The sequence below is a fragment of the Perognathus longimembris genome, chromosome 7 (genome assembly GCF_023159225.1).
Source record: "Perognathus longimembris pacificus isolate PPM17 chromosome 7, ASM2315922v1, whole genome shotgun sequence".
Lineage (NCBI taxonomy): Eukaryota > Metazoa > Chordata > Mammalia > Rodentia > Heteromyidae > Perognathus > Perognathus longimembris.
Genome location: NC_063167.1, coordinates 46,092,920 through 46,104,864, shown reverse-complemented (window position 1 = coordinate 46,104,864; position 11,945 = coordinate 46,092,920). Strand labels below are relative to the sequence as shown.

Genomic DNA, 11,945 nt, shown 5'->3' with positions numbered 1-11,945 from the left:
AGCCTCAGGCATTTTGGATGCTCTTCTGGTCACAATCCACAAATCCCTTTGAAAGAATTTAGTTCTGAGAGAGCAATCCCCAAAAGGAGGAGCAGGGAAGCCCTGCAGTTTTCAGTGGTAAAAGAATCCAAATTTACAAAAGACCAGCCTCCAAAATTTAAAGCATTTCCTATCTCAAACAAAGCCCGTCTTCACACTCCATTCTTGCAAGAAGCCTATGCTCCCTGATTATTGCTGGCAGAAATGAGTAATGAAATCAGGAATTGCACGAAGGAGCAAGAGCCTGTCAAAATGCATTCAGCTGGCTGGCTTGAAGCACTCATCAATTATGAATAGTCCTGGTGGCCAAAGGGATTTCCACCCTAGATTAGTCTTCCTTAGTTGAACTCTGTAATGAAGCAGCAGTTTTCTTTTCCCTGGGAGTTGCCAGGCAGGGGAAACACAGCCATCTTTTAAAAGGGAGAAGATTAAAATGGAGGAAGCCCCATGAATATTTAAGTAAATCTGCACCCTCCCCCATTTCACTTAGGTTTTCCTTAACCCTCTCCCTGCGTGGCAGACCAACCCTGCAGAGGCTGCCTTTGCACAAAGCTCAGACGCTCATCACTGCTGCAAAGGGAGGGTGTCTGTGATGCATTTACTTTCTGAGCATTGTTTAAAAATGGAAATGGTTAGAACTCTATAGTTGTTTCCAGACTAAGTTCCAGTATGTAAGATTTTTTTCATTTTTGTAACTAGCTTTATGGAGGATTATTTGCTCACCAGTGGTGCTGATTGTATTTAGTCTGCTTTCACAATGAAATGAAGGGGGATGGAAATAATTGATTTCATTTGAATAGTGTCTCATACGTAATGTGCAATTTTCTGTACTCCAGCTCATTAATATGCATATTAGGCTGAATTTGAGCAATGGATTAAACTCATTTAACCTTTCCTGTGTGATCCAGACTATCTTAGGGGATATAACAATATCTTGTGCTGAATAATAGATGAACTTTTTGGAGTTAGGAATAACCACATCTACTTGGTATTTTAATGTTACATATTCTAATTCATATTCAAAATAGGAATTGAATTTTGGTTTTAGTTTTTTGTCTTAGAAACATAGGGCATGTTGAAATGCCATTCCTTTTCTGTAGCTTTCATTGCGACCCTCCTTCTTGTCAGCATTACACAAAAGGAAAGGCTAAGACTAGTTTCCTGCTGTAATAAGATTCATACTCATAGCTATCCCACTCTTTTCCTTCCTCCCCTGTTACCATATCCCTACCCTTCCAGGAGTTGATGTACAGCATGTTGAATGGACAGTGAAGCACCATGGCAACAACTTGAACTTGTAATTGGCTCTCTTGGCTGGGAGGTAGTCCCCTTCCAAATGAGCATCCTGCATCTCACAATAGCTTTACTTCAGACATCCAAGCTCTGGGTCACGACACTGCCTGTGCCCAGACCTGGCCTTTGGAGGTGAAGCCAATGCAAATCAGTGCTGAGTGTGTGTGTGTGTGTGTGTGTGTGTGTGTGTGTGTGTGTGTGTTTTCCCATGACAGCATTTGTTGGTAACAGTAACCAGGCATCATTGAATTGATCTTCTCAGCCAATGTATTTCACTTATTGAGTCCCTTGCAGTTTTTAACTCCACATGAATTGCATAAATTCCAAGTCCATTATTTTTGTAGACAAAATTGCTCTGTCACTATGACCTTTCCAATACTCAAAAAAAACAGAGCATACTGAAGACTATGAAGCTAGAAAGGACAGTTTTATAAACTCTGTTGAATGTTAGAAGCCAACTTTAGTTGGTCTGTTATAAAACTACCTTGTCAGAAAGTTGGGAGACAAATTTCTTCTCTATTTTTTCCATACCAGACTTAGCCAAATATAACATTCAAACAATTATCCTCATGTTGGTTCCTTGAATATATCCAAACTACTTAGAAAAAAAATGGAATTAATCAGGCTTGTACTAGTTCTATAATACCATTTTATCACTTTCAACTAACATATTTATCACCTAAAATGTCCAGTAAAAGTATCTAAGCAAAGAAAAAATATGAACAGAAATTCTTTCTATGATTTTAATTTGCATTTACTTCAGTGCAAACATTCTAACCTATTAGGGCACACTGGTTAACTACAACAGCCAACAGCTTGGAGATTGTGGGGATGGTTCTTTATTAGTCATATTTGCCGCACAGATCAGGTACAAACTGACTCAATAAAGGCTAGAAGAGGCAAATGTTTTCTCTGTATATGCTTTCCTATAGCTGCCCCTTGCCTCAAACTTTGTTAGAATACATCATCCATCAGACCTAACTAGGAGTGATAGCTCTCAACTACAGGGGTGAGAATAAACCACACTCGTCATCTCCCATATCCTAACAGAAAGGGTTCAGAGTACTCATGGAAGTAGCTAAGAGAAGAATGCCATCTCCCTCTTTCTCGAGCTTAAATCAACTCTCTGACAAGCCTTTTGCTAAAAGAATGGCAATGTTATTAAAAAACAGAGTCATTTTAAGGCAACCATAAAACACACATGATGAAGTACGCAAACGGAAGTCACTCGGTGTCAGAAACCAGCCCAGTCCTTTAAATGTTGCTTAGCAACCACCATTGGTTTTCCTCTTCCATCAGGGAGGGCCCAACCACACTGACTAAGGCAATCATTGCTCTCATCAAAAAACACTTATGAAGGGCCCACTTATGTTGAGCTTTGAACAAACTAAGGAAAGCAGACATGGATTTCAGGGAACAGACTTATTCTAGTAGGATAAAGTCCAATTAGTAAGATTAATAGATTAAGTGCTGTACCCTGTGACTAAATACATCAAGAACTGGCACAGATTTTTTTTTTTTTGGCCAGTCCTGGGCCTTGGACTCAGGGCCTGAGCACTGTCCCTGGCTTCTTTTTTGCTCAAGGCTAGCACTGTACCACTTGAGTCATAGCGCCACTTCCGGCTTTTTCTATATATGTGGTGCTGGGGAATCGAACCGAGAGCTTCATGTGTATGAGGCAAGCGCTCTTGCCACTAGGCCATATTCCCAGCCCGTGGTATTTTGTGTTTTTTTTGGCTAGTCCTAGGCCGTGAAGTCAGGGCCTGAGCACTGTCCCTAGCTTCTTTTTTGCTCAAGGCCAGCACTCTGCCACTTGAGCCACAGAGCGCCACCTCTGGCCATTTTCTATATATGTGGTGCTGAGGAATCGAACCCAGGGCCTCATGTATACGAGGCAAGCACTCTTACCACTAGGCCATACTCCCAGCCCCCACAGATGTATTTTTAAGGTGATGGCTGAGGAGAGAGTTGAGGATAACAACTTAGCTGGACTTTCAATATCTAACTCCCAACTGAGAGTTCTTTCTGGTGAACTAGAGGCAGCTAAAATGTAGTAGATGACCTCAACTTTCATTCTTAGTTCTAGTTAATGCTCTTAAAAAGTCACTTCACCTCTCTTAATGTGAAATGAGTGATACATGACCTTAGGATCTCAGTCTCTCAGCCTAAACTTTCATGATTTTCTGATAAATGGTGTGATAGCCTCCAATAATGTAAACTCATTATTTACTAGCAACCAGTATTTACCAGGAAATAAAAGTTTTTGTGCACTACTGAGTAAAACAGCAAAAAAATAGGACATACTTCAGTCTGTGAGAATAAGTCATCAACAGAGGAAAAGAGGTATTTATCATGTCTCAGAGTTTTAAGACTCTTGGAGTCTCCCTGTCTATTTATCAAGTTAGATGTTTAGTCTAGATACAAAGGTAAAACAACTCCTGAGTAAAAACTATGTCCAGAGAAGTTACTGGATTGAAAAGGAATGGACATTTGTTACTTCATCAAGCACAAGAGAGATATCCATAAACAGGAGTGCACTATTTCAAAGATAAATGTGTCTCCATTGTCTAATATATAGAGGTCAAAATTTTCTTTAAGAATCTGCTCTCACAAGAAAACCCTGTTAAAATCTACCTAGAAATAATATCCCCAGAGGAAATGGCCAAATCCCCTTTCCAACACTGACAAGTGAAGTTTGTGAATGAACCTTTGTAACACAAATTCCTCCAACACCTCCCAGCCTTTGCCCAGCAGTAGATTTGCAAACACTGCTAAGAAATTGCAGTTATTTTGTGAATAGAGAAGGCACCATTTTCTATGTAAATAATTGAAGGCTATTTTCCTAGAATATTCCTTCTCTATATGGAATCATCTATGATTTTTTAAATAGCCTACCTTTACTAGTGAGAAGTTACTGGCAAAAAATAGAATAACTAGCAATAGTCGATAGAAATTCAATTACACTTAATACTTAATACAATCATATTTTAAAGGACTAGTTTAAGGCTTGGTCAAAGCATGTTAAACACTATCACAGTAGTTAGCTCTTAATTAAATCACACAAGGGGGATGGACTAAAAACGTTTTAGAATCTTTAAAAATAAAAGATGGGATAATTTTATAGTCCTCAAGATAAAGAAAGTCAGAATAGAGATAATACAAGGAGTTAACATCAAACACATCCATGTTACTTCTAAAAGTAGTCCAGGTTTATCTAGGGTTGAACTTTAAACCATCAAAATATACTTCCCTTAATAGGATTTTTATAAATATTTCCATTTCCATAATATCATTCTTTCTGAGGGATGAGTAGAATTCCATTAAGAATTCCATATATTGATCCATTGAGGGGCATTTATGGTGATTCCATCACTTGTCTATGGTAAATAACACTGCAGTGAACAAGGTTGTACTGGTAGCTTTAATGTGTGTTGCTTTCCTCATTTGTTGTAGCTAGAATGTGCCTCCTATAAATCTACAAGTAAACACACAGGGTTGTAAGCAAGGAATTACAAATGAATTGATTGAAGTGTAGCAGACTGTGGAGAATGCTGATAGGGTAATTCTTTAAAATGTCAAGACAAAGCCCAACAACATAAGAACCAGGAAATGTGTACTTGCAAGAGGGGAGGGTAGGACCAGGGGAAAAAGGGTAGAAAAATGAAGCTGGAAAGCAGGGAGAATTCAGGCAAGAATTCATTGTATATACCACAAATTGAGAAATTATAAGAAAAGGGGTGGGTTGAAGAGGGGATGAAGATGTTGAAGTGATAACGCAGATCAAGATTCATTAGGCACACAAACTGCTTTGTTAAAAAGCAAAAAAAAAAATCAGTACATAAAGTAAAATTATGTAGGGGAAGGTGTGGGATGGGAGGAGTAGGTGAGAATGTTGAAAGGGGTGACAATGATCAAGATGTGCTATATTCATAAATTGCTTCAGTGAATGGCAACTTTTTACTACAAGTTCTTAAATATAATAAAAAGGAAATACACCATAAAAAGCTTCTGTAATCATAAAAGAAACTAACAGTCAAATGGCTGGATTATACTTTAAACATGCACACACACACACACACACACACACACACACACTAGAATATTAAGGACAGGTAAAGCTGGCACTTTCTGATAACCTCCTGATGAAGTCAGTAGGAGAAAACTGTAAGGTCAGGGAAAAAAAAAAGAGGTGCCAAAGAGAGGAAGACAGTCCCAGTGGTTAGTCCTGTGGGTGGCTGTCTACGCATGAGCCCAGCTGTGAGACAGGCGCCTTATTGTGTGGGATCTTCCTGTTTTTGCAGTATGAAACAACTGCCGAAGTCATTAAAGTCACAATGACTTTTTTAGGGACTAACTTTTGACTCATATTTTATACTTTGTTAGTCATAACTTTATAAGAATTCCCGTGTATCAGGAAAGTGACAGGACTGAAATTCTCTTGAAATCAAAGAATGCTAGTTGGGACAGAAAGAAGTCACATCTGCCTAATAGCAGAGTTCAGTGAGAAGTAACTGCCTTTAGAGCTTGCTCCATCTTTGCTTTGGAATTGACAAATTTGTATTTTCTGTTAAGATCCATTGACGTCTTTAGTTGTGGGATCCATTTCTTTAGCTATTAAATATTTAATATCTAAGGTTCTTTTTAACATTACCAAATTGTGACTGCTGTGTGCTGGTGGCTCACTCCAATAAGTTATTATGGATGCTCACAGTTTGAAGCTGAGTTCAAGCTCCAGGACTGGAACCATGAATAAAGAAACAAACAAACAAATAAATACATAATTTAATTAAAAACTGTGTCTTCCAGAGGATGAAGATCCAAAGAAGTAGATGTTAATTCTTAAGCACCTACATTTTACTTTGCAAATATGACGTTAAATAAAGAAAGATATGAAATAGGGATGTAATAGGCTTTTTCAAAATATCAGTTTCCACAGTTCTTAACATTTCAGATCATCTGATGTCATGAGTCTTATCTCTTCTCTCCTTTCTATCTTTCCCCATTTAAAACTTGATGTACAGTTTCTTTGGTGATGGGCTTGTCTTATTTAAGAGGCAAGTGAAATAGAATTGGATGAGACAGTTACCAGGTAACAGGAATAATGGACATGCCCATTGTCAACTAATATCTGCTAAGTCACAGACTATGGTTCTTGATGGGACATTATAGCAGATGAGTCCTGCTGTGAGCCAAGCTCTGGGACACTAAAGCAATCGTGCTTACTATCCACGTGCCAAATCAAAATAAGAGAAATTCACCTAAATACATTGGTTGAATAATTTCTTAACTGCCCAGTGACAAACTCATCCATGATATGTATGTAATGAGAAACAAGAATAGGCTAGAAGGGGGGTTCAGTGGTAGAATGCTTTCCTGAGCATTTGTCGGGCCCTAGGTTCTATCCTTAGCAATATGCACACACACACACACACAGAGAAAAATAAACTTCAATATTTGTACTGTAATTTGACAACAGTATATTTCCATGAAGAAAAGACAGAACTAATTCTACTTGTTGGCTAGAGGACAAGTATTTTGCTTTAGTAACATAGGAAAGCAAGTGCTTTCCTGTAGAAACCTACAAAATAATTAAAAGAATATGCCCACAGCTACCATGCTCCTTGAAATAAGGAATTGAGTAGCACTGCAAATCTGTGGGCATTCCTGACTATCTATCTATCTATCTATCTATCTATCTATCTATCTATCTATCTATCTATATCTATCATCAATCTATCAAGTTATCTATCTATCTACCTACCTTTTCTCCTTGAAGCTATTCATTTTGACTTAGAATCTCTGAAATCCTTTTGAGAGACATGACACACATTATTAAAATCTGAAAAAAAGACCTTTCCTAGACCAACAGTAATTCCCATATGCATGTTTATAGAAATTTCTCATGACTTAACTTTCTCTTACCATGAAAGCTGCTTATATGATGTAGCTAAATAGACAAGATAAGAATAACTACATAGATTTAGAATACTTAAAAATTTTCAATTTTTAACTTTTTGTCAGGTGTGGGGCCTGGGCACTGTCCCTTACCTCTTTTGCTCAAGGCTGGCACTCTACCATGTTGAGCCTCAGCTCCATTTCTAGTTTTTGAGTGGTTAATTTGAGATAAGAGTCCCATGGGACTTTGTTGCCTTGGCTAGCTTCAAACCATGATCATCATACCTCAGCCTTCTGAGAAGCTAGGACTACAGGTATGAGCCACCAGCACCCAGCTTCAAATTTACTTATGTTAGAGGCCCTTCCTGCTTAGAGGAACATAAGAAGATCTGTAACTGTTCCCACAGTTTACAATCTTATTTTATATTCTTGGTCACTTTACTTTAATCTGCTAATAGACAGGCGCACATACAAAAATATTTTTGACAGTTTTGATTGCTGACCTGATAATTAAATATAACAGGTTGCTTTTTCAACAGATGAGCAAAATGATTGTAGCTACTGAGAAAAAGAAAACATTCAAACAAGGTACAGTATTTATTTCTGTTTCATTTTTCAGTTTAAGCTTCTATAGATTTTTATATGTGGCATAATGGCTAATATCCAACCACAAATTTCAGTCAGGTCGAAGGTGACAACACACTACCATGATTCCAATACAAAAAAGTTTCTTTAGAAACATCTTATAGGCAGCTCTACAACATAGAAGATTTATTTGAAGAAAAAAAAAAGGAAATCATGGGTCTGAATCATGGACTATCCAATCTATTGTTTTCTGGATAGTGGTAAACCAGAAAAGTGCCCAAAATTTTCATTCTTAAGGTGAAAACAATTATACAGAACAGGAAAGTCACCACCCACACATTCCATGTTACCTACAAATATTGTTAGAGATCTTCTGAATAATTTCTTTTTTTTCAGGCATCTAAATAACATCTATTGGTTGATATATAGCCTAAAATTTCCAATATTTTTGCAGTTACACAAACTCTACCCTAACTGATTTTGAGATAGCTACTCTACCCCTCTGAGGACACTATGTGGCTTATATTGTGCTTAGTATTAGCTACATGGATTTCAGCTAGTGACATTCACAAGCTCCTTGAGATAAAAAAAAAATGGAAAGCTTCAGAGCTGCCTTAGGAATTCTTGCTTTAGGATTAGTTTTTTTCTCGGGGCTGGGACAGAATCTAGTGATTTTACACTCTTGTGTTTATCAACTAAATAAATGAACACTGAGCTACACAGACCTATCTTTTTATTCCCTCAACCACGCATCTTACCAGTTTTGGCACTTTTTTAATCCCCATTTTAGACTACACAAATGGAAACTGAGGAGAGTCTGCCAAAGATTGAAGGTTTGAACATATGTTTAAACTACAAAGAATAAAACGTCATAAGTAATTTGTCATATTTTCAAAGAGCTAGCTATACTGCATGTGTTTTTTCCTATTAGAGTTACTACAACTTAGAAGAAATGGGTGCATATTTTAAACAAAAATTCTCCCCAAGGTGCAAGAATTCAGGAGAGCACTCATAGAAGGAGAACAGAGGTAATTTCACAGAGGGCTACAAAGCTCCTACATGAAGAGCAAGAAGTGCTGGTTACAGGCTTGCCTTGCTACTGGACTTGAATAACTCCAAAGAAACCCTAAAAGCAATGGTAACATCAGGATACCATGGTGCAGATAAATCGATGGTAGAAATTATGTAAAATTATTGACAAGATGCTTCAGACCTAGCCAGTGCGCTTTATGCTATGAGATAGGTTTCACTTGGATCGGTTTTGTGTTTCTAAATTTGAAGTATATCAATGTATGGTGCCCTCCTCATCTTGGGTTTACTTCCAGTGGGTTCTTTGGAACCTAAATTCTTTTCATTGTTGACAGTTGCTTATACAACTAATTCCAGAATTCCCCGTGTGTGTGTGATACAGTGCCTTGTCATATAGATTACATGACACATCACTTACTCAGAGAAGTTCAGACTTGTTTGTTGGGCATTGAGATTATTCAGCAGACCAAGGAGTGTAAACCAGAATTGCCAGAAAGGCAGAGGAAGCATGTCAAATGAAGATTATATGCAATATGGCTAATACAAAGTTATTGGTAACTCTAGCCATTTATGTTTCCTTAATTTAGTGAATTTCCATAATCTAAGACACTTGAGAACTCATCAAAAATTTCTCAAAGATACAAATGAACACAAATTGTTTGATACAAGGATAACTGTACCAAGTATGTATTTTGCTTAGATTTTCCCAGTTGAGATTATCTGGTAATAGGTATTAATTGATTGAACTGGGCTGAAAAGCAGCAGTCGTGCACGTTAAGAATAAGAAGCATGACCGAACCATGTGAGGCGATCAAGCGCCTTGTTTTCAGATACAGCAGATATGGAGAATGGCTGAGTTTCAGATTCAACACCTGCTCATATGCCTGCTCTCTGTGGTTGTACAACAGATACTGCAAACCTTAGGTTCATGCTCATGGGATATACTTTGTAAGAGAAAAGTAAGCTAAATAGTCCCAATCAACCAACCAACTAACCTAATGAACAAACAAGCAAGCAGAAATACGTTTCACTCTTGTGCTGTCAGGTAAGGACCGTTTGTCTCTAACAACTCTTGTTACCCAACCTTAGAAGGCTCAGGAGCAAACATTCACTCCATTATATTGTATATACTTATTACTCTCAGTTCTTTCATATCTGTTAGCCCCCTGAGATTAGTTTGAGGAGTCATTGTGAACCAAAAAAGAGTCCTTCATAACCTATAACTATGGGTAGCCTGCCCTAGAACAACAGGAAACAGGAATTCTAAGTTTTGTACAATGTGTCAAGTCCTTGAAAAATTAAAATAAGTTAAATGCTGCAGGTACAATGATGAACCCAGTAGACACAATTCATGTCCCACATAACTTTACAATGAAATGAAGGAGAAGAGTGAAAACTAGGTATTCCAACCCAAACCCAAAACTTTATATCACGATACCAAAAAGCTGCTGATTAGGATGATTAGAGAAAATCTCTGTAAAGAAAGAACACCTAACTGATGTCTGAAAATTAAAAAAAAAAAACCCTTGTTAACGTCTGACTTCAAAATTTGGTGACTATATATTTTAATAAATTATTGAAGAATAAGGATTCAAGTATATACCAAATATAAAGAAAATGTAAGAATAATAATGAAGGGTGAGAAAATAGTCATTATATTCATTGTAGAGTATATAAAAATAGGGCGATGTAACTTGATGGTAGGGAGGGGAGGAAAAATAATGGGGGGGGGACAATGGAAAGAGTGACATTGATCACCCTTTAGCCAACATACGGAATTGTATCCTCTTTGTACAACTACTTAATAAAATTGAAGAAAATTAAAAAGTAAGGTAAGAATATATATGAAGTAGAACAAAAATATAAGAATAGTATACTTTTCATGAACATTTTACTTTAACATCTCACTTTAAATAATTGAACTTATTAACAAAGAGAACAAAATTTCACTCTAAGCCTCGAAATTTAGTAGCTAGGGGCTGGGAATATGGCCTAGTGGCAAGAGTGCTTGCCTCCTACACATGAAGCTCTCAGTTCAATTCCCCAGCACCACATATATGGAAAACGGCCAGGAGGGGTGCTGTGGCTCAGGTGGCAGAGTGCTAGCCTTGAGTGGGAAGAAGCCAGGGATGGTGCTCAGGCCCTGAGTCCAAGGCCCAGGACTGGCCAAAAAACAAACAAACAAAAAAAAAAAATTAGTAGCTAAAGGGCTTGCACAAATTGATTGACCATCTTGGTTTTACATCTGAATGTGGGATATAATAAAACCTTCCTCATATTGTGTAGCCAAGAAAACGTAAAACATGCTATGTACCTGGGAAAGGACTCTTCAGGTATATTTTTATCACTATTCTGTCCAGCATCTAGCAACAGGAGAATAATAAATTTCTATATACTTAAGAGAATGACTCTGAATTCAGTGCTCTTTCCTGGAACCAGAAGAATTGTTGCGAGCAAGTAAATTTGTAAATAAAGAAATGGGCCTTAGAAATCTCTCTTGCCTCATAAGCAATGTCCTTTGAAGCAGATACAAAGTTTTCTGGGAAACATACTTCTGGATAATGTGGCTAGATTTGGAAAGCTGTGACTAAAATTGCTTTTCAGAAGAGAAAAAAGTCTTTCTTGAATTCCTCCTAAAGACAATTGACACACAAAACAGAGTTTGGATTTTACTCATTTTAGCTCAACATATTTACCTTACCTCTATTATTATTTAAGAGTTCACCTTTTTATTTATTTTTTGCAGAGTTCTCTTATTTTAGTACTTTATTCAGAACCCTACACAGTGTTTCTTTAAAGCATGGTATGGTTCCTTTTTAGTTTGCAAATGGTATAATGTTTAAGTCTTCAAAAATACAAAGGAAAATTAGTATAAGAGTATTTTAATCAATTCTAATAAAATATATTTTCTGGAGTGAAATGATACTGACTCTTAAATCCTTAAGAAATAAAAGTTGCAAATCCTAATGATACATGTTCAGAGAGGTTCCCATGCAATGAATAAGACAGATGCAAATAAGCTGTGTGCAATCAGATCTCAAGTGTTAAAACATATCAGGGAAAAGTTCAATGGAAGCTAATTCTTTTAAGAACACAAATAATGT

The 11,945-nt window shown here is 37.1% G+C and overlaps 1 protein-coding gene across 2 annotated transcripts in view; it reads right to left on the bottom strand.

Annotated features, from left to right (window-relative positions):
• Pde4b (phosphodiesterase 4B) overlaps positions 1–11,945 on the bottom strand; it is a 445,525-nt gene that overhangs the window by 19,624 nt on the left and 413,956 nt on the right. The window lies entirely within an intron of this gene.